The sequence below is a fragment of the Scyliorhinus canicula genome, chromosome 9 (assembly GCF_902713615.1).
Source record: "Scyliorhinus canicula chromosome 9, sScyCan1.1, whole genome shotgun sequence".
Classification (NCBI taxonomy): domain Eukaryota; kingdom Metazoa; phylum Chordata; class Chondrichthyes; order Carcharhiniformes; family Scyliorhinidae; genus Scyliorhinus; species Scyliorhinus canicula.
This window is the reverse complement of record NC_052154.1, coordinates 175694221-175707134: the sequence shown is the minus strand read 5'-3', so window position 1 is coordinate 175707134 and position 12914 is coordinate 175694221.

Below are 12914 nucleotides of genomic sequence, written 5' to 3'. Positions count from 1 at the left end.
GCGCTTGCCGTTTGCGGCGATTCTCCGAGAGGCCCGGCGTGATTCGCGCGGAGCTGGTTTCAGGGGGTGGGAGAATCGCATGTGGGGGTCGGGGCGGCATGACGCGATTCGCGCAGCGTCCCGGCGATTCTCCCACCCGGCGGGGGGTGGGGGGGGGAATCCCGCCCCCTATTACTAGATTCTCTCATAAGAGGAAACACCCAGTTTAGGATGACCTGTTCTCATATTTGATTCTTTCATGTGTTTTTCCAGTAAACCATCCCATATACACTCTGTAAACCATCCCTTCCTGCCTGTTGAGTCTTAGCCTGCCATGTGACCACCCCTCTCTCTACATGTTATCCACCACACTCTCCACATCACGGAAGCTCAACAATGTCCCTAGTCCCTGCTCCGGTTCAGAAACTCAAGTTTTCAAGAGCTGCAGCTGTAAACATTCCCTGCACACATGCAGTCACCGGGTACTGGAAATCTTCCCAACTTCCCACATCAAGCTGGAGGAGTAAACCGTTGCTTTGGGTCCTCCTGCCATGATGTAACCCTTTAAATTAAACATTTTTGTTTATTTATTGTTTATTGTATATTTATAAAATCTGTCACATGTACCAAGGTGCAGTGAAAAGTATTATTCTGCATACAGACCTGACAGATCTCTCCGTACATATATACATAAGTACAACATACAAAGAATAATTACAACTGTAAAAAAGGAAAAATACATGAAAAGACAAATTTAATATACAGGTGGGCCATCCTAGAGTCATGTAGCAGCAGGCAAAAAGCTGTTTTTGAATCTGTTACAATGATCCCTCAAGGTTTTGTAGCTTCTGCCCGATGAAAGAAGTTGGAAAAATGAATAACCAGGTTTGGAGGGGTCTTTGATTATGTTGCTGCTTTCCCAAGGCAGCGGGTAATATAATCAATAGATGGAAGACTTGTGTGAGTGCCTTTAAGACAGACAAAACTGCCTGTTTTTTTCTTTGGCACTGGTATGCTAATGATTTTCTTAAAGCAAAGGAGAGTTCATGTCCCCCAAATTTGATTGAATTTTTTAAGGAAGCGAATAGGTGTGTAGAAGAGGGCAGTGCAGTTAACGTAGTCTACATGGACTTCAGTAAGGCTTTTGACAAGGGCCCGCATGGGAGACTAGCCAAGGAAATAAGAGCTCACGGGATCCAATGCAATTTGAAAAATTGGATCCAAAATTGGATTTGGGGAAGGAGGCATAGAGTGACTGGAAGCCTTTGTCCAATGGTTTACCACATGGATCGAGGATGTGTCCCTTGCTGTTTGCAGTGTATATTAATGATCTAGACATCAATCTGGGTGTGTACAATCAATAAATTTGCAGATTACATGAAATTTGGTGGTGTGGCAAAAAGCAAGGAGGAAAGTTTTAGATTACAATATTGGTGGGCCAGCCAGATAGGCAAAAGAGTGACAAATGGAATTTAACCCTGAAAAGTGTGAGGTGATTCATTTTTGGAGACCTATCAAGAATAGGTAATACACAATGAATGGTAGAATGATAGGAAGTACAGAGGACCAGAGGGACTTTGGGGTGCATGACCATAGATCCCTCAGGGCAGCATACTGGGTAGATAAGATGGTTAAGAAGGCATATGGGATACTTGCATTTATTAGCTGAGGCATAGAACATAAGAGCAGGGAGGTCATGGTGGAGTTGTAGAAAACGCTTGTTGGGCTATAGCTAGAGTTTGTGTGCAGTTCTGGTCGCCACACTATAGGAAGGATGTGATTGCACAAGTGATTCATTCTAACCTATATCCCTCTAAACGTTCTGCATTCTGATCTCTCAGGTTCAACCTTTGTCATGAGAATGTCACTTTAAGAAATGGTAGTCTGCTAAAGTTACTGCAGTGATGTCAGAGTGTGAGTGGAGCTGAGCTCTGGCTCTGCTTTTTAGTTTCACTTTGAGAAAAGCTTGGGTCTGTCTGTGTTTCTTTGGTTTCGTTTCAGTGTTGGAGCTGCAGTCAGCCAGACAAGGTGTAATATTGTTCTCTCTGCCATGTAAAGACTATCTCTTGATCATTTGGTGAATTCAGAGTTATAACTGTTCTCAGTAGTGAATTTAAACCTGATGTGCTTCTGTTAAAAGGTTTTTTAAAGTCTTGTGGTTGTTAAAAGGAAAGTAAGGATTACTTAGTGTTGTATTCTTTGGGGGTTGTATCTGAATTAATGGTTGCTAAGATGTTCACTGTATGTTTTGGATTGGATTTGTTTATTGTCACGTGTACCGAGGTACAGTGAAAAGTATTTTTCTGCAAGCAGCTCAACAGATCATTCAGTACATGGGAAGAAAAGGGAATTAAACAAAATTCAAGAAAATACATAATAGGGCAACAGAAGATATACAATGTAACTACATAAGCATTGGCATCGGATGAAGCATACAGGGTGTAGTGTTAATGAGGTCAGTTAATAAGAGGGTCATTTAGGAGTCTGGTGGCAGTGGAGAAGAAGCTGTTTCGGAGTCTGTTTGTGCGTCTTCTCAGACTTCTGTATCCCCTGCCCGATGGAAGAAGTTGGAAAAGTGAGTAAGCCGGGTGGGAGGGATCCTTGATTATGCATTGATTATCCCAGGCAGCGGGAGGTGTAGATAGAGTCCATGGATGGGAGGCAGGTTCGTGAAATGGACTGGGCGGTATTCACGACTCTCTGAAGTTCCTTGCGGTCCTGGGCCGAGCAGTTGCCATACCAGGCTGTGATGCAGCCCGATAGGATGCTTTCTATGGTACATCTGTAACAGTTGGTAAGGGTTAATGTGGACATGCTGAATTTCCTTAGTTTCCTGAGGAAGTATAGGCGTTGTTGTGCTTTCTTGGTGATAGCGTCGACGTAAGTGGACCAGGACAGATTTTTGGTGATGTGCACCCCTAGGAATTTGAAACTGCTAACCATCTCCACCTCGGCCCCGTTGATGCTGACAGGGGTGTGTACAGTACTTTGCTTCCTGAAGTCAATGACCAGCTCTTTAGTTTTGCTGGCATTGAGGGAGAGATTGTTGTCGTTACACCACTCCACCAGGTTCTCTATCTCCCTCCTGTATTCTGACTCGTCGTTATTCGAGATCCAGCCCACTATGGTCGCATCATCAGCAAATTTGCAGATGGAGTTGAAACCAAGTTTTGCCACGCAGTCGTGTGTGTACAGGGAGTAGAGTAGGGGGCTAAGTACGCAGCCTTGCGGGGCACCGGTATTGAGGATTATTGTGGAGGAGGTGTTGGTGTTTATTCTTACTGATTGATTGTGATCTGTTGGTCAAAAGATTTTTAAAAAGACTTTAAAATAATGACTTTTAAAAAGATTAACTTGAGTTCATAGAATAAACATTGTTTTGCTTTAAAAAATACTTTTTGATTTCTGCTCTACCACACCTGTAGAGTGGGCCGTGTGCTCCCCATACCACAATCTATTGAACGTTGTGGGTCAGGTGAACTCCATGATACACTTTGGGGTTCTCTAAACCCTGGCCCATAACACCTTAACACTCTCATCAATCCGGAGAAGGCTGGTGCTGTTGATGTCTGGCGAACTGACATCTACCAAATGCCAACACTTCCTCCCATCTCCCCCTGGACCATGATCCTGCCACTAAGCATCAAGCCTTTGTTTCTGTCACTGAGCTCATCCCCTGTGGCCATCTTCCTGCCTTCCCCTGCAGCCTCATATTTCCCCAAACCCCAACTGCGGGTTTCTATCTCCTTCACAAAAGCCATAAATAGGACTGCCTTGGACGACCTATCGTTTCAGCCTGTTGTTGTCCGACTCCATCACTCGCCAAAATGGTCTGAGGGCTTTCCTCTGGAATGGAGGCCCAACCAATCCCAATTCACCTGTACCCTCCTCTGCCTGGCTGAGCTTGTTCTCTACCTTTACTACTTCTTCAACCCCATTGCCCTCCTCCAAATAGAAGGTGTTTCTATGGTACCCACATGGACCCCAGCTACGCCTGCCCTTTTTTATGGGATGTCTGCAATATTGTTATTCCCAGCCTAAGCAAACACCTTCCCTCACTAGTTTGTCTCCTACATTGATGACTGTACTGGTGTTATTTCCTGCTCCCAACGTGAACTGAAAAAGTTAATCAACTTTGTTTCCGCTTTTCACCCTTCTCTCACCTGCACATGATCCATCTCTGACTCGCCCCTTTCTTCGTTTTACTGTCTCTATTTCTGGAGATAGGTTATCAAGTAATATTCATTAAAAACCTGTGGATCCCTACACTTACCTTGACTACAGCTCCGCTACTTGCTTCCTGTAAGGACTCCAGTCCATTCTCCCAGTCTCTCCACCACTGTCTTTTCTGTTCTGAAGATGACACCTATCACACCAGTGTTTCTGATATGTCTTCTTTTTTCCTCAACCGAGGATTAACACCCAAATTGGTTCACCATATCCGATCTATTTCCTGCACTTCTAATCTCACCCCCTCCCGTGCCTGCACCATTTCTGCCAATGAAGCCACCACAAAACACGTCGTCCCTTCAACTCCGCCGTCAGTATTTTCTGGGGGCCGCCCCCTCCGTGACATCCTACTCCTCTATCACTCCCAAGACCTCACTCCCTTCCCGCGGCAACCTTTATTATTCAGGTACAGGCAATGCAGTACCTGCCCCTTTACCTACTCCCTCCCCACTGTCCAAGACCCCAAACACACGAAGTAGTGATTCACTTGTGCCTCTTTCAGTTTAGTAAACTGTTTCCTTGCTCGTGGTGCCAGCTCTCCATTGGCGAGACGAAACAGGGCCTGGGCGGCCATTTTGCAGAAGACCTCTGTTCAGTTCGAAGCGTGACCCTAGGTTTCCAGTCGCTTGTCAGTTCTATTGCCTACCTCGCTCCCATTGTGACAGTTCCGTCCTTGGCCTGCTACACTGTTCCAATGAAGCTCAACATAAGCTTGAGGAACAGCACCTAATCTTTTGCCTCAGCACTTTATAGCTTTCTGGAATCAACATTGAGTTCAACAATTTTCAATCGTAATCGCCGCTCTATTTTTCTTTGCTGGCTTGCTTTCTCCCCCTGTGTTTCTTTTTCATTCCCTTGTCTTTTTGCTTTCAAATGTCAGCTATTGAGAGTCTGTCTGGTTACACCTTCTCTCAACATATCCCTTATTTCTTCACATGTCCCATTATCTCTGCCTTTGAAATCTTTTCCCATTTAATTTCTCCTGCTCTCTGTCCAATCAGAGACCTTCCCTCTGATTCTTCTTGCCAACCTTGCCCCTTTAACTTAAGAGCCGATTGACCAGAATTCTCCAGCTATCGGAATTCCCTAGTCCCACCGCCAGTACACTCCCGCTCGTGGATTTGCCAGTGGCATGGGGTGTCTGCTTCTCATCACTGTTTCTCCCTTACAATGTGTCCCTCAATCTGCTGCAGGCTAACAAAAGGTTACACAGGCGTTTCTACGTAATGTAGGTTTATAGTACTTTTACCCCTATTGGAATGTGCACGTGCCAGGAAGCCGGTGTGGAAATCCCTCCGGAAGTCACTGTCAGCAACAATTCCTTTAAAGTGACGCCAGCAGTGTAACACATTTGAGGAAGTTTTCAGTCATTCCTGATGCGTTAGGCAGGTTGATTCGATGTGGACTGCACTCGATGCAGGAAATCTAGAAACAGACGTCTAACACTGGAGAAGATCCAACACTGTTTTATTCAACGATAGAACTGATAAACATATTCAGCTGTGGGTCGACACTATACTGAACTGACTGGAGACCTAGTCGTAGCCTGACCAGACTTACTAGCTACCGCATGGTGTTTGCACTGGCTAGCTCGTGGACTCTGACTGTCTCAGTGGCTGAGTCCAGAAAGAGCGGGAAACATAGTGCCCTCTGGCTTTATAGTGGTAGTGTCCTGTCTGGTGATTGGCTGCACTGTGTTGTGTGCTTACTGGTCATCCTGTGTGTCAATCACTGCCTGTCTGCACTTCATTATATACATGAGTGGATATTATGACAATTACCTTGTCCCATATCCACTCAGCCTCGTGCAGCATCATTCCAAGATCAGAATCTGGACTCGGGAAAAGACTGACTGATTTATCAGGAGTTCTGGAATTACCACATGCAGCAGGGTCACAACCTAATTTCCTGACAGAATTCTACACAAGAGCAGATCAAGCTTTGAAAGGAGATTTTTTTCAGACCACAAGGTAAAAGGTGCACACACTTCCTACATTACAACTTTAACTGCACTTCCAAAGTACTTCACTGGCTCTAAAATGGCCTGAGGCCACTATGTACAAGTATTTCCCTCTTTCTATACATATACTGCATGTCATAATATCCACTCACGTATATCATGAGATGCAGACAAGCAGTGATTGACACACAGGATAACCAATGAACACACACGACACAGAACAACCAATCACCAGACAGGACACCACCACTATAAAGCCCACAGGGCATTAAGGCTCTCACTCTCTCTCACAGGACATGGCTAGGGAGATCGTCACAGTGCACAGGCCAATGAACATCATCACCATGTGGTAAAGAGTTAGTCTGGTCAAGCCAGTAGGAGGTTATCAGTTAGGTTAATAGAGTGTCAACCCACAGCAGATTATGTACAGCAATCACCAGGTTCAATAAAACAGTGTTGGACCATCTCCTGTGTCGGAAGCCTGTTCCTCGTTTTACTGCATCCAGTTGCAGTCAATATTAGACCAACACAGATAACACATCACTGCATTCTGCTGGTGATGTTTATCTGGTGGAATAGCCATTCCTTGCATTCGCTTCTGAATGGTTCTGTTTCACGAACATTGTTATTGAATCTGAGCTGCCTTCTGCAAAAAGCCAAGGATGTTTACATATATTTTATTTATTTCCGACAGGGTAATATTGCTTAATCATTCACATCCCTTCTCAATGCTTGTAGCTCCAAATGTTAAGCATCAAAATATAGGAGCTCAGGGGCTAACATTATAATGAAATAACAGCGTCCTGCATATTTGTGAATGCAGTTTACTTCTATTAAAATAAAAGCCATTGCATCAAGTAAGCTTAGCACCAAGGAACTTTCTCTGCTACCAGAGGAAGGAGAATGGCCTGAAGCTGTGCACTAAATGATTATTTAGTTGTGTGGTTGCGTGCTCCCTTAAGGACGAGCTCTCGGAGGGTTTTGTGACTGGATAATCGGGCTGATGCACGCAATTCCTGGGGCTGAGCACGGGTTTTCCGAGCCAGTCCAGGAACTGGAGTCAAAGTAATTGGGAGCATCATTATTATTCTCTGACATTGTTATTCTTTTTACAGAATTTACAGTGCAGAAGGAGGCTATTCGGCCCATCGAGTCTGGACCGGCCCTTGGAAAGAGCACCCTACCTAAGCCCATACCTCCACCTTATCCCACACCTCCACCCTATCCCCGTAACCCCACCTAACCTTTGTTGGACACTAAGGGCAATTTATCATGGCCAATCCACCTAACCCTGCACACCTTTGGACTGTGGGAGGAAACCGGAGCACCCGGAGGAAACCCACGCAGACACGGGGAGAACGTGCAGACTCCACACAGACAGTGACCCAAGCCGGGAATCGAACCTGGGACTCTGGAGCTGTGAAGCAACTATGCTAATCACTGTGCTACTGTGCTGCCCCTATGTTAATAAAACACGGGACACAACCGACAGAGTACCCTTTGTCGTCCAGTACTTCCCCGGAGCGGAGCAACTACGGCATCTTCTTCGCAGCCTTCAACACGTCATCGATGAAGATGAACATCTTGCCAAGGTCACCCCCACTACGCTGAGCAGAAACTTATAGCCAAGTTCTGCACACATGAGTATGGCCTCAACCGGGACCTTGGATTCATGTCGTATTACATTCATCCCCCACCATCTGGCCTGGGCTTGCAAAATCCTATGAACTGTCCTGGTTTGAGACAATTAACACCTCTTTAACCTGGGGTTACCCCTATCTCTGGATCTGTAAATATTCAATTACCTGCTAATGCTCGCATTCAAAGCATTGTCTTGCATCTTTGACTTTGTCTATATATATATGTTTCTGGAACACACCTCTTCATTCACCTGAGGAAGGAGCTGCGCTCCGAAAGCAACTGTTTGAAACAAACCTATTGGACTTTAACCTGGTGTTGTAAGACTTCTTACTATGCTCGCCCCAGTCCAACGCCGGCATCTCCACATAATAAATATTCTGTTAATAAATGGTTCTGCAATTACCCTGCTTGGTGTTTGCCGCTCCTTCCAAGATGTTGCAAGTTGTAAAATTCCAGAAAATTCATCTTTACACACAGGAGTTTGTACTCTGTTATGCCGCCTACTACTACGTTTATATACATAATGTTTTCTGGCCGAGATTTCTCTTTTGCCATCTGAGGAGGGTGAAAACAGGAATTCTATCTGGAAGTCTATCAATAGCCGAACCCATCATACCCTCTCACCCACTGTGAGCTGCAACAGTTAATCTACCAAACTGGTATTCATTTTGTCTCTGTACTGTTGTGTCAACGTTAGAGGAGCCTCATTTCTCACCAGGTTGTATTTCATCATTAGGGAAGAAAGAGAAAACTATTTTATCCAATAGCTCGGTTGGAATTCTGTTCTTAACGCATTGTTTCAAAATAATAGAGCTGGATCTTCATGTGCCGAGGGTAATGATGTCTCATACTCACAGCAGACTGTAATCACCATTGTTCCGCATGTTCTATTCTATCAACCATAGTTTTAATTAAATGCCATATTTTGACTCAACACCAATTAAGCTCATTATAGGAGAGTGAATTCAACTGGAAAAAGCACCTCAGATTCCCTGCATTTTCTCAAATGTTAAGCAAGCCATGTTTGAGCGAGGTTTTGGTGACTTCTTAAACCTTCAATACTTTGACACAAATAGCAATCGGTTTCTTGCTCATAAATCTGCTTTATGATAATCATGAATTATAAATTCAGCCATAAGGTGGAATTACTCTTCATGCTTTTATTTAGTTAAATTACTACAACATTTTTTAATTGAACAATTTTATTAATATTTCAGGATGTATTTGATTTAAATCGAGTAGAAACAGTATTATAGCTTGGCATTTTGTCCTGTGCATTATTGAATAGGATCATCAATGTTCAGGAAGTGACAATGTCCTTCCAAATATGTAAATGTCACCACAGTCCCAAGGGACCATAGGCTGCTTTTTCCCTTTAGGTCGGATAGCTGCCTCATGGCGATTTAATCTGGGGGTCACCGCACCTGGGGCTGGTTTGGCAGAGTGGGCTAAATAGCTGGCTTGGAATGCAGAACAAGGCAGCAGCCCGGGTTCAATTCCGTACCGGCCTCCCCGGACAGGCGCCGGAATGTGGCGACTCGGGATTTTTCACAGTAACTTCATTGAAGCCTACTTGTGACAATAAGCGAATATTATATTATTATTATTACCTCAGGTGAGGGGCAAGGTTGAGAAGTCATGAATAACCTCATGAATAATCCCAGCTTGGTACAGGAATTGAGCCTATACTGTTGGCGTTGCTCTGTATCACGAACCAGCCATCCAGCCAACTAAGCTCACCTGTGGTCCACATTGTCCAAGGCCCCATTGCGGATTTTGATAACTGGAGAACAGTGTGATGTGGCGTGAGAAGCTTGGTAGAGGACCTTTATCTTACAGAGGTTTAATGTAAGGCCCATGCTCTCATACACTTTATTGAAGGTGTTGAAAATGGTTTGGTACTTGGCTTCTGAGAGTCCGCAGCTGAAAGCATCATCTGCATTCATGATAAGAGGATGCGATGACCTTTGATCTGACCTGCAGGCGATGAAGGTTGAACAGATTTCCGTTTGGCTCAACTCCAGCGAAGAGCTTGCGGAGGGTGAGGTGGAGCATTCCAGCAAGGAAGATCAAGAAGAGTGTTGGTGCGATGACACAGCCTTGTTTGACCCCAGCATCAACATCAATTAGGGCAGTGGTGGATCTGTTGGTTAGGATCATGGCTTGCATGTCAACATGGAGCAGGCGGAGGGTGGTGACTAAGTTTTGGGGGCAACCGAAACAGATGATAGCGTGGTTGGAATTTGGGAGGTCAAAGGCTCAGATAATGGTCAGAGAGAGCGATAGAGCCAATGGCTACAAAGATCTGTCTGGTATTCACAACTGTGAGATAGGCCAGCTGGTCTGTCAGGTCTATGATGTGGTTTATGCTCCACATAAGCCTCATCCCACCTTACTTTTCTTCAATGTATCATTCTATTCTTTTCTAACTTAGCTGTTTATCCAGCTTCCCCATAAATACATGTTCTTAAATCTTCCCCCTCAATCACACCCTGGATTACCATCCTTCATTCACACCCAGTTTCCAAAACTAAACATTGGCGTAGGGGTATTGTCACTGGACTAGTAACCCCGAAACCCAGGGCAAAGCTCTGGGGACCCAGGTTTGGATCCCACCACTGCAGACAGTGAAATTTGAATTCAATAAAAATCTGGAATTGAAAGTCTGATGATGACCGTGAAACCATTGCCAATTTTCATAAAACAACCACAATTTTCATAAAACAACCACACCTGGTTTAAGAAAGGGAATCTGTGGTCCTTACCTGCTCTGGCCTACATGTGACACCAGGATCACAGCAATTTGGTCGACTCTTAAAATGCCCGCTGAAATGATAATTTGGGATGGGCAATAAATATTGGCCCAGCCAGTGATGCCTACATCCCGTGAAGGAATATAAAATTTATTTTAAAAATCTCAGTTACCTCAAAGGTCTCTATCAGCTCATCTCTCAGTCTTTTCTTTCCTGGGCAAGAGAGCTATTTATTAACTTAAGTTTTGAAGTTCTCATTGTTGGTTCCGCTTGTTGGGAACACATGAAAATGTGTACGTTAAAGCTCGGGATCTTCCCAAAGCAATCTGATTGGCATCGCTCAGAATTACCGTGTAGTTACATTTTTACATTCAACATTATCTTGAAGGGCTACAATTGAATGTATTAGTACGCTAAAAACTCTAGTTAGGAATGAACAGAATTACCAGTAACTATCATTTAACTAAAAACCTATTTGGATTGTGTGAAAGTGCTAGCTTTTATCCAAGTGTCGCAGACATTTAAATTTAAACATCACATCGCAGAGAGTCCTCCGGCTCAGGGAATGCATTGGCTTGTTGGAGACCAAGCAAGTGTAACTAATTTAGTTGTCATTTCATGGTTTTGTAGCTTGCAAAACATTTCTTTGCAGCCCAAGAATACAATAATGTATTCTAATGTGATTCAAATTAACTGGACACATGCTTCCAGTAATGATTATGCAAAACCATTTCAATGGTTTTCAAAGCATGCCGCTGTGCAGAGAGACTTGGGTGTGCTAGTGCATGAGTCACAGAAGGTTGGTTTACAGGTGCAACAGGTGATTAAGAAGGCAAATGGAATTTTGTCCTTCGTTGCTAGAGGGATGGAGTTTAAGACTAGGGAGGTTATGTTGCAATTGTATAAGGTGTTAGTGAGGCCACACCTGGAGTATTGTGTTCAGTTTTGGTCTCCTTACTTGAGAAAGGACGTACTGGTACTGGAGGGTGTGCAGAGGAGATTCACTAGGTTAATCCCAGACCTGAAGGGGTTGGATTATGAGGAGAGGTTGAGTAGACTGGGACTGTACTCGTTGGAATTTAGAAGGATGAGGGAGGATCTTATAGAAACATTTAAAATTATGAAGGGAATAGATAGGATAGATGCGGGCAGGTTGTTTCCACTGGCGGGTAAAAGCAGAACTGGGGGACATAGCCTCAAAATAAGGGGAAGTAGATTTAGGACTGAGTTTAGGAGGAACTTCTTCACCCAAAGGGTTGTGAATCTATGGAATTCCTTGCCCAGTGAAGCAGTTGAGGCTCCTTCATTACATGTTTTTAAGGTAAAGATAGATAGTTGCTTGAAGAATAAAGGGATTAAGGGTTATGGTTAAGGGCCGGAAAGTGGAGCTGAGTCCACAAAAGATCAGCCATGATCTCATTGAATGGCGGAGCAGGCTCGAGGGGCCAGATGGCCTACTCCTGCTCCTAGTTCTTATATTCTTATGTTCTTATGTTCTTATAATTCCTGAAGCTAAGCAGAATAAACACCACAAGTGTAGTATGAATGAAACCTGTACATACTTAGCCATTTTTAAGAAAGTGTGAACCTGGAAGAGTCCAATTAGTGATGTCAGACCAGGACGCAGAGAGTATATAGAATAAAGAATGAGGCCACAAAGAGACATTAATGGAGGCAGTCTCTGAAAGAGCTCTAATTAATCCCTCTCTCCAACTCTTATTATTTCCTTTTGAGCATGTATGCAAGTCTCTTTTGAAAGTATCTATGGATCTGCTTTCACTACCCTTGCAGGCTAATCATTCCAAATCACAGAAACTTACACCAGAAAAAAAAAGTGTTGTCTCTGGTCCTTTTGCCAATCATCTAAAGTCTGTGCCCTCTGTTTATCTACCATTTTTGTTTTTGTTTCTGGGATGTGAGCGTCATTGGCAAGATCAACATTTCAACATTTGTTGCTGTGATGGCTCATGTGGTTACGGGAGAAAAATAAACCTATATTTTATCTTGGAGTTATGGCTCCTTTAAGATCACCTGGTATCTCCGGAATCTTACATCTGGTTAAAAAAAGCAACCAGCTTCCAATGAACGATTATGTGACCAAGTTGCCAGAGAGATAAGTGACAGAATAGAAATACTGTTAATTATAGAAATGAGTAGGTTCCTGGGTGTGGTTCTTTTTCTCTATTTCAGTATTTGTATACCTGGTCCAGATTAGTTTCTGGTCAATGGTACATATGAACAAGGAGCAGGGTTGTGTCATATGGCCCATCAAGCCTGGTCTCAATTTAATAAGATAATGGTTGATCTGATAGTCAACTCAAATTTGCAATCCACCAACCTTCGATGCGCTA